Here is a 10,425-nt window from a genome sequence, read left to right as displayed (position 1 = left end):
TTCTTGGTCCCCAGGGCTGACTCCCCAGCTGACAAATGGCTGCTCATGACATTTGTGATGCTTACAAATATTTACATAGGATTTGGTTAACCTGCAAAATTTGACTTCAGCCTCAATAGGATTTTAACCTCCCAGGGGCAGCGCTCCCATCTGTCTGATTGTCCTCATAATTCCCCTGAGGACAGGACGTCGGGCAGATAGGCCTGGGGACTGGCTTGTGAGAGGGCATGCAGACTCCGAGGTCCCGTACTTCTGTCCCCTTGTCACCAGGCATTAACTTCTGTCCCCTTGTCACGAGGCATTATCTCAGCCGCCACAGACCCATCAGGGAAATCCGCCCTCCACCCCCTCCGCCCCGTGGTGCCAGGCGGTCCTGCTTCAGACTTTCAAATCAGGCCATTACTAGCCTAGAAGCTTCATTGCTATTCACCGGGCTTCAGTTTCTCCACCCTTATCTAATCAACACACAAACCCAATTATTCAACCAGTATTTACATAACCCTTCCCTCCAGAGCCTTCCGTCCTCCGGCTGCTCCCCTGGGCACAGAGCTCTGGTTTTACTTAATCTAGTGTCCCAGGTAACAAGCCGTCGGCCCGTTTGTGTTGGCAGTTTTCAAAGGTGAGGGCCGGATAAACACGGAGCCTCTCTGCCGGAGCTGCGGCTCCGAGAACGGGGTGTCCTGAGCCCGCCAGAGAGAGCCTGTTACACAAAGTCACTCCCTCCGTGTCCAGGGCTCGCATGATTAGACCCCTGGCCGCAGCCCAGTCTTCCCTGAGGAAGCAACGCATGACGGACGAACAGGTCACCGGGTCACCTTCCCCCACGGGACAGCTCCCAGCACATAACACCCGGGGCCCAAACTTCACACTGAGCTCTTCACACACAGGCTCTATCATGCTGGTGCCCTAAGTTTGAGAACCACTAGGCTTCACGATCCCCAGGGTTGCCTTCCATCCTCGGACGTTCCCTGGCTTCGAGAGATTTTGATAAGGAGCGACATATTAGAGCCCCACCCACCCCGCCCCGGGCTCCTCCCTCTTCCCTCGGTGACCATCCCTGTGTGCTCTCCGGGGCGTCTCCCCATCAAGTCAGATGGGAGGACACCAGTCACCGCTGCGTAAGGCAGGCCCTAGACCAGCGCCTAGCTTCCTGCTGGAGCTACGGGCCCTCAGACGGCCTGAGGGGAAGGGACCGCATTCTGCCTCCAGAAGACTGAGGTGACAGGGCGGGTGCTGGCAGAGGTGGGGCAGGGCTCATCCCATCACATGCATGTTGGCACTTACCCACAATATCCTCCAGGCCTAAAAGCGGGGAGAAGACATTTCTGCTCTGCTCGAGGTCAACAACCCACCAGACTTCATTCCAACAGCCTGGGCTGACCTCTGACACCTATCTAAGGTGAAATCTGAAGGTGAAAACAGGAGCTTTGGCGGGTGACTTTACAGGAGGCCCTCTCCTGCAGCACATCCCCATGAGGAGTGCCCTCGGCCCTTCCCCCGTCTGAAAGGGTGTGTGCGAGTTCCAGAGGTGGCAGGTGTCCCGGCAGGGAGGCCTTTGGGGACCCTGGGCACTGGGGGAACTTGTGAGAGCAGCTAGGAGGTCCTGGGAGCTCTCCGTCCAAAAGCCCCGGGGGGGACACACAGCAGGTGTAGCAATGCCCCAACAGCCACAGCTCCTGATCTGGGTCAGGCCATGGGGCCATGGTCAGCCACACCACTGAGGTGAAGACAAGAAATCCCGGGGGAGTCCACGTGGGCCAGAAATGTAGAGCGGGAGACACAGAATAGGAAGCAGGCTCCAGGCTCCGAGCTGTCAGCACAGAGCTGGGCGCGGGGCTTGAACTCACAGGCTGCGGGATCATGACCTGAAGTCGAAGCCGGACTGCTCCGCGGGATATACAGCAAAGTTCCAGAGAATGGCAATGGAGGCCAGGGTCAAAGTGTTCTTTTGCCTGGAACTGTTCTCTGGGTTCATCTCCTGCAGGAAGCTCGTGGAGACCGAGGTCGAGGGGACGATTCTGGATCCTGTGCAACAGGCACAGTTCCAAGCAACAGCTGCTCTAATTTCCCAACACACACGAAGCAATTTCTTTTAACTCATGAATTTGCAAAGCGACAACATAATAAGGTGAATAGAATTGAATTCATGCTATGGCATAAGTTATCGGTAGGTTATTAAACAATTACGTTAACCCTAAGTATAGAAAGCTATAGATGTACATCAACTTCAAACCCTGCACGCACGTAACTGCATTGTGAGACTATTACTAACGTCCGTGGCCCTGGTCCTCAGCCAGTGGCCTGGCCCCGATTTGTCTGAGTGCTTCACTCTAGTCACCTGGCTCTGTATGTCACCACCTCTATGTCCCAAGCTAGTCCAGGCTAGCCTGAGTCAGACTTGTCTCCTCCCTGAGTCAGCAGGGACAGGTGACTGCAGAGACACTCCATCGCCTTTGCTCAGAGTTCAGCTGGAAAAGTGTAGAACCTTCCTACAAAATGTAAGACTGCATCCTCAAAGCTGGATTGCTCTCTGGCCTCTGGCAGTCCCCTGTGCCTTTGCAAAGGATAAAAGACCTGGACGTTATGTTTCTTTGTACTTCCTGAGTGTTCCATGAACCCCTGTGACATGCTCACTGCTGGAGAAAAGCCTGTGATAGGAGGTGGTAGAAAGAGATTTCCAGGCCTTGTGGGCACCCAGAAGGGGAAGTTGCCCCTTTCACTGAGGGATCCCTGGACACCCCTTGTGCCCATGATAAGCCTTCCTCTCCATGATGATTTCCGGTCTGTCTCTCAGTATCAAATCCCTCCACCCACCACCCCCAGGTATAAAGCCCGAAGCTAAAAAGCAACCAGGAGGGACAAAATGCTGCCTCACCGAGGTTATGGGTTTACCATTTTCATGTTGACTGTGAAGTGTCTGAGACACACCAAAGAATAAAATGGCTAGCCAGACTGCTTGAGGAATAATCCTAGAGAACCATACGTACCTATTAACTGGGTTTCAATAAGAAGTCCCCTTTGTTTTGTTTTGGCCAGTACTGTTTTCCTCTAATCTTTCTAAAAGGTAAGCAAGCATCATGGTATACAGGAAAATAAATGAGGTTGTTGGATGGGCACCGGGAGACCTGATGTTTTGTCCAGGTTCTCTAATTCTCTAACCATGTCTCCCAGGACAAGAGTGCTCCAGGCCTGAGTCTGCTTGACTATAAAGCCAGGGAGCTGGATTAGATGATTTTCAATGCCCCTCCCACAGTTGTGAATCTGTAGTTCACTTTCCTAGCAGATTAAGTTTAGGATAGAGGACCTTTGGTCATTGAGAGTGGTGCCACATGGCCCAGGAGCCCTGGGTGGGTGAAGGGGTGGGCAATGGGTTTCCCGCCATGCCCAGAGGAAGTTGCCAGCTAGAGGGAGTTGGAGGTGGGGAAAGGGTGTCCAGTCCCAGGGGGTAGGGCTCTGGATTCTACCTCCCTTCAACCAGGGCCACCCCACTTACACTGTTTTATATTTTAGAATAGTAGATTAGCTCCTGTTTAACCAAGAAGTTATACTACAAGAGGCACCTGGGTGACTCAGTCAGTTGAGCATCTGACTCTTGATTTCAGCTCAGGTCATGATCTCACAGTTTTCTTTGTGGGTTCAAGCCTCACATTGGGCTTGGAATTCTCTCTCTCTCTCTGCTCCTTCCCCACTTGCTCTCGCTCAAAAATAACAATAATCATAATAATAATACAACTTAAACAAAAGAAGTTACACTACAAAAAAAATGGTGCATAAAGGACACTGATGTTGGAGATCTTATTCGATCAACTGAGAACCTGGAAATCACTCTTCCTTTCTTTGTTTACTAAGTGCCTAATATGAGCTGGTTTTCTTATCAATTGCCCTTCTCTGCAAAAACAAACAAACATAAAAATATCGTGTAAAGGGGCGCCTGGGTGGCTCAGTCGGTTAAGCGGCCGACTTCGGCTCAGGTCATGATCTCGCAGTCCGTGAGTTCGAGCCCTGCGTCGGGCTCTGTGCTGACAGCTCAGAGCCTGGAGCCTGTTTCAGATTCTGTGTCTCCCTCTCTCTGACCCTCCCCCGTTCATGCTCTGTCTCTCTCTGTCTCAAAAATAAATAAATGTTAAAAAAAATTAAAAAGGGGCGCCTGGGTGGCGCAGTTGGTTAAGCGTCCAACTTCAGCCAGGTCACGATCTCGTGGTCTGTGAGTTCGAGCCCCGCATCAGGCTCTGGGCTGATGGCTCGGAGCCTGGAGCCTGTTTCCGATTCTGTGTCTCCCTCTCTCTCTGCCCCTCCCCCGTTCATGCTCTGTCTCTCTCTGTCCCAAAAATAAATAAAAACGTTGAAAAAAAAAATTAAAAAAAAAAAATTTAAAAAAAAATATCGTGTAAAAAAGGTTTCAACCAATTGGGAGAATCTGCTCAGTTGTGATTCTAGCAGCTAGGGCCTTCTCTGTCAAGGCTAGCAGCCTTGAGCATATTAAGGAGAGGCTGGGCTGCTTTCCACAGCAGCCTCTGGTTGCCCCATGGAAAAATGACATGCCCCAATGCAAGTAGAAATGTCTTTCAGCGGGGATTGCCTCCTGCTCCTGTTTTTTTTCCAACAAAAACCAGGAGAAAACAATTTGTGCTTCTGCGTGAAACTCTGATATGCCTCCCTCGATAATCATGCACTTCCGGAACTACACAGCACCTACCCCAGTGGCAATACCAGATAAAATGAGAAGTATTCACCGGACGTCTGAATGAGGATTTTGCTGATGCCCTGAAGACTTCCCTGTGTTATTTCTTCTCATTTCTCTCTTCTTCCTCCCTCTGGCTTCCTGTCACCTCTCACTGGAAACTGCTGCAAGGACCTGAGTCTTTAGAAATTCAGTCTCAGCAGCCTTTGTGCAAAGGCTTCTGGTAGAATCTTTTCTCTCAAAGAGCTTTAAAACCATTTGACTTAAAACCTAGGAAAAATGTTCCTTTCCTCTCCTCTCCAGTTCTTTCCAACTCTCTTGCACCCTGCAGCTGCCCTAAAGCCTTCCCACTCTCTGAATGTCTCATCCTTCACCCTGCTATCTCAATTACAGCCCCAAAACATGAGCCTGCCCAGATTTTCCATGAATCAACTCTTGATTATATACATGGACTTAACCTCTTGATCAGTCACCTTAAGCTTACACTTCCCTAGCAGATACCTCCAGAAGTTTAGTGGCTTCTAACATCCAAGGCTTAATTCTCATTCATGTCAGAGCCAAAAGGGTTGGCTTCAGCTTCAGCCTGCTCCAGGTTGCCAGGAATCCAGGATTGAAGGTGAAGGTGCAGCCCCTCCCTGGCACATGCTGGTCTTACAGCAGAGGGAAAAGAGAGATGGTGTACCCATGAATGGCTCTTAAGTCTTCTACTCAGAGATGGCTCCATATTGATCATCCCATTCCAGAGCATTCCACAGGTAGGAGCCAGCAATGATCTCCAGATTCACTCTATGATGCAGTGGAAGGCTCATGGCAAAGGATCTGGGAATCGGTGACTGAAGACGGTCGCTTGGCCCAGAGGACTCAAGTTGTCCATGTGGGCACTCTGCCCCAACCCACCCCATTCATCCATCTACCTGGGGTCTGGCTAGTTGTCAGAGAGTAAATCTGAGAGCAAACCAGACTCAACAACTCTTCATGTTACCAAGAAGACACTCACCCTTCTCTCAATAACTGAAATCCCATTTGCCCGAAACTAGTGGCAGGGACATTCTTTTACAGGCCAAGTTCTAGAAGCAGAGCAGGCTACTTAAGTGTTTGGCTGATCTACTGCCCAACTTTCACTGGATTTTATGGGAAGCTGCTTTCATGGAGACGAAATAGAACAGTGGTCTGCAGTAAGCCAAGGAAGAGTTCCTTCAAAGTAACTGATTTATCCATTTTTGTCTCCATGCCACAGTTTTGTCATCCTTTACTCAGGAAAAAACATGCTAAGCAGTTCCATGAGACGGTTAAGGGAAAAATGATTGTGCAGCATTTTGGGGAAATGTATCAACAAGTGAAAATATCAGCAGATTTGCTGAAGAAGCAGGGAGGGCTGCCCTCTTCAGTTGAGGAGACAAGTCCTTGACAAAAGAGTTCGAAACTCCCTGATAAGCATTTTGTTGAAGAGGTTAAGTCTTTATCTTCTCCTGACAAAATTAGAAACCACCCTTTTTTTGTCTGTAATAACAACTCTGGTGCTTAATCAGCAGTTGTGTAGGGAAAAAAAATTTGTGTACTCGAAGTCTGGTAGTCCTCCGTATAAAGGACAGCTGAAAATTTCCAGAACGTCCCTGTCTAGGAAACACTTTCCTTTTTCCCTCTGACCAGATATCCTGAGTGGATCATCTGATCTTCACAGAAGGAAGAAAATGATACAAAGGAAGAGATTCCTTCCAATAAGGAAGCTTTGCCCAGGAGGTCACTTCAAGTGAGGTAGATGGAAAAGTAAATCACTCCCGTGCCATCCATGTTGCTGCAAATGGCCAGATTTCATTCTTTCTCATTGCCAAGCAGTGTTCCATTGAACATACAAACCACATCTTCTTCATCCATTCGTCAGTTGATGGACATTTAGGCTCTTTCCATCAGTTGGCTATTGTTGTAAGTGCTGCTATAAGCAGAGAAAGACAGATACCATATGTTTTCACTCATATGTGAATCCTGAGAAACTTAACAGAAGACCATGGAGGAGGGGAAGGGGAGAAAAAGAAGTTACAGAGAGGGAGGGAGGCAAACCATAAGAGACCCTTAAATACTGAGAACAAACTGAGGGTTGATGGGGGTTGGGGAGAGGGGAAAGTGGGTGACGGGCATTGAAGAGGGCACCTGTTGGGATGAGCACTGGGTGTTGTATGGAAACCAATTTGACAATAAGTTATATTTAAAAAATAATAAATAAATAAATAATACTGTTAAACTCTAAAAAAATAAAATAAAATGTTTGTTTTATATCAAAAAAAAGGACAAGTAGATCACTCATCAGATGGAAAAGAGAGAGACAAAGACACACACACACACACACACACACACACACACACGGAGGGAAGAGACAGACAGAGGGAGAGAGAAAGAGGCTTGTTAACCCTGCCTGGCTCTGCTTCTCAGAGATGCTCCAAGTGTCCACACAAGTTGAGCTCATACTCCACTGCGTGATACCTTCAGTAATGGCCGTCTCCTCCCATTCTAGGATTGTGTAAGTTAAGATCATGGACAGGGGCACGTGGGTGGCTCAGTCGGTTGAGCGTCCGACTTCGGCTCGGGTCATGTTCTCACACTCTGTGAGCTCGAGCCCCGTGTCAGGCTCTGTGCTGACAGCTCAGAGCCTGGAGCCTGCTTCAGGCTCTGTGTCTCCCCCTCTCTCTGCCCCTCCCCTGCTCAGGCTCTGTCTCTCTCTGTCTCAAAAATAAATAAAAACGTTTTAAAAAAAATGTTTAAAAAAAGATCGTGGACAGTTTATGGGCCTTCCCATATTCATCATGCAAGGTAACAGATAAACAAGGAGTAACATGCGTGGTTTCCAGTCCCTCTGCCTGGCTGCCCGGGGATGCTAATTATCACAACCTCACCTTCTAGCAGCAGTATGTTAATCAGAATCACAGCCTTCAGATGCTAATGCTATGACCTCCCACTTTTTCTAGGAACAAGCGAAATGAATGAGCCCAATTTGTAGCATGAAAATGTGAGGCAACTTCCGTAGATGGAGGCGCTTGGGAGGTGGATGGGAGCATCACTGCAAACGTGAAGCAGGAAAGACATCATTTCTTGGGCAATGAACTTCAGTGAAGCCTTATTATTAGGAAGGTTGTGTTTATGCCCCAGTGTCGATGCAGGTGGAGACAGGCCTGCAATAGAAGCAATGCTCCAATATGGAAGGATATGAATACTCAATCTAATTTGATATAAAATCTCAAGTTGTTTTTGTCTTTCTTTTCCCACCTCACATGTGACACATTCTGGGATGGGCAGGAGGGAGAACAATCTTTCCCAGAAAGTGCACAACAAGCAGCTGTGTTTCTGAGTAGAGTCTCTTGACAGCAAAGAAGGGAGGAGTGATTTCTTCTGTTGCTAATGACTCATAATCTTGTTTTAAAGGCTCTTTCTGATTTGGTCATCATGGGTGTTTTGTGAAAGAAAATCCTGGAAGATGGCTTTAGTGTGCAGGAGAACAAAGGATCCAGGAAGAAGGTGAGGAAGGGACTGAGAAGTAGAGAGAGACTCCAAGGGACTCTGTGACCATGGCAAGAAAGAGGTCGGAGCGCAACACTAACTCAGCATGTGCAGCAAGGGAAGGCCCATCTGGAGGAGTGCAGTTTGAATGCCCAGGAGCTCCTTCAACTCAGGGGTCTACACAAAGAGACCCAGACTTCACCTTGCCATCACAGTGCACCCCACCCAGCCTCATATCATGATCCTGGCTCCACACACCCCACACACAGGTTCATGCATGCACGCACACACCGTGATGCCAAACAGTCTTCTGGCATCATGCAGGGTGGTGGACAGCAGTTCAACCTGTGCTAGGTTGAGCTGAACAACATGTAGAATAGTAAGATATCAACACACCCCAGGAATCAGAATTCCCTAAAAAAAAAAAAAAAGGGGATTTTGTGATTATCTGTGGTAAAGCAAGTTTGAGGAAAACTATGTACCGTGATCTCTACCTAAGATCGTGTAATGTCATGGGAACCAGCCGCCAGATGGCTCCCAAAGATCACCTTCTTGTCTGGCAGATCGTCTGGGAGAAGGTGGCCCCCATGCCATGAGGACACACAAGCCGCGCTGTGGGGACACACACCTAGAGAAGAACTGGGAGCTCCCACCAATAACCAGCACCAACTTGCCAGTCAGGTGAGTGAGGCATCTTGGAAGTGGCTCCTCCATCCCCAGTCGAGCCTGCAGATGACGCAGCCCCACCCAACATCTTAACTGCCACTTCATGGCAGACCCTGAGCCAGAACCACCCAGCCAAGTTGCCCACAAACTCCTGACCCACGGAAATTTTGGGCACCATTCGACATTTGCTGTTCTTAGTCACTAAGTTTTAAGGCAATTTGGTACATAGTGATAGACAATTACTTCAAAAATGTATTAACATATTTTAACCTCAGAAGCTGTCCTGCATGTTTTTAACTGTATTTTGCTTTGTTTGACTCAGTATTTTCTGAAGGCTTTAGTTATAAAACAGTTTCTTCAAAGAATGCTTTGTTAACATCTCAGGATATTAGAGTTTCACAGAGCATAGTTTGGGAAGATTCAGGCTAGCTGTGGTTGTTTTTATTAAATAAATTAACTCACATACACTTCATGCAATAGTTTAATGCCAGATAAATTATCTCTAATGAAAAATATTTGGGGGCGCCTGGGTGGCTCAGTCAGTTAAGCATCTGACTTCAGCTCAGGTCATGATCTCAGTTTGTGGGCCCGTGTCGGGCTCTGTGCTGACAGCTTGGAGCTTGGAGCCCACTTGGGATTGTGCGCCTCCCTCTCTCTCTGCCCCTCTCCCACTCATGCTCTGTCTCTCTCTCTCTCTCTCTAAAATAATAAACATTTAAAAAATTTAGAAAAACATAGTTGAAGAAAAACTTAATTCTAATTTTAGAAACAAAATATATGCATTTAGGTAGATCACCAATTAAAGGAATCCTAAAGAAAAATTTTGTCCGGTTAGCACTTTGAAAATAGAAAGGCTCGGGGCGCCTGGGTGGCTCAGTCGGTTGAGCGTCCGACTTCAGCTCAGGTCACGATCTCACGGTCCGTGAGTTCGAGCCCCGCGTCGGGCTCTGGGCTGATGGCTCAGAGCCTGGAGCCTGCTTCCGATTCTGTGTCTCCCTCTCTCTCTGCCCCTCCCCCGTTCATGCTCTGTCTCTCTCTGTCTCAAAAATAAATAAATGTTAAAAAAAATTAAAAAAAAAAAAGAAAATAGAAAGGCTCTTCCAACTTCATCATTTTTTCATGTGTTGGTATGTGTAAAATTGAATTTTATTTTTGTGGCTCTAAATTATCTATAAGATGTGAAAAATCCCTGGCCATTAAAAATGTTAACCCCAGTTACCGGTCAAAATAGGGCAACTGAGCTATCTGTTGTCTTAAATAATTTGGTGGTCTTAGAGGATGACCTTCATCCTGGAGAAGAGGGGCTAAAGAAAAAGTGACTTGCCAGAGCCCCCAGGTATTGGGAAAGTTAGGAGAGAAACACTGAGCCCCCATTTTTCTCCACCATTCTGCACTACCACAGTGGAACCACCCAGAAAAACTGCATCTCATGACAACCCATCTCCTTTCTTAAGAATAAGGGGGCTTAACCCTGAGATTAGTTTCAAAGAACTGCAGGTAAGAGTGGCTTCAAAACCCAGAGCCTAAGTCACTTGCCCAGGTTGCTTCCCATTGAAAAGCTGAGGCACCAGAGGACCGTGAGCTCTGGG

General features: G+C 47.8%; 1 long non-coding RNA gene across 2 annotated transcripts; it reads left to right on the top strand.

Annotated features, from left to right (window-relative positions):
- Positions 1–537: 537 nt before the first annotated feature.
- LOC147575825 (uncharacterized) lies at positions 538–8,913 on the top strand. 2 transcript variants are annotated; one of them, XR_015241600.1, is made up of 3 exons: positions 538–802; positions 8,096–8,188; positions 8,734–8,913. It is a non-coding gene; the product is annotated as an uncharacterized LOC147575825 (long non-coding RNA). The 2 variants fall into 2 exon arrangements; XR_015241601.1 differs by lacking the exons at positions 8,096–8,188; positions 8,734–8,913 and adding an exon at positions 1,301–3,116.
- Positions 8,914–10,425: the final 1,512 nt, after the last annotated feature.

Source organism: Puma concolor, chromosome D2, assembly GCF_028749965.1.
Source record: "Puma concolor isolate L17-30 chromosome D2, mPumCon1.1.hap2, whole genome shotgun sequence".
NCBI classification, from domain to species: domain Eukaryota; kingdom Metazoa; phylum Chordata; class Mammalia; order Carnivora; family Felidae; genus Puma; species Puma concolor.
The sequence above is the reverse complement of the archived record's forward strand: the minus strand, read 5'-3'. Positions and strand labels throughout refer to the sequence as shown.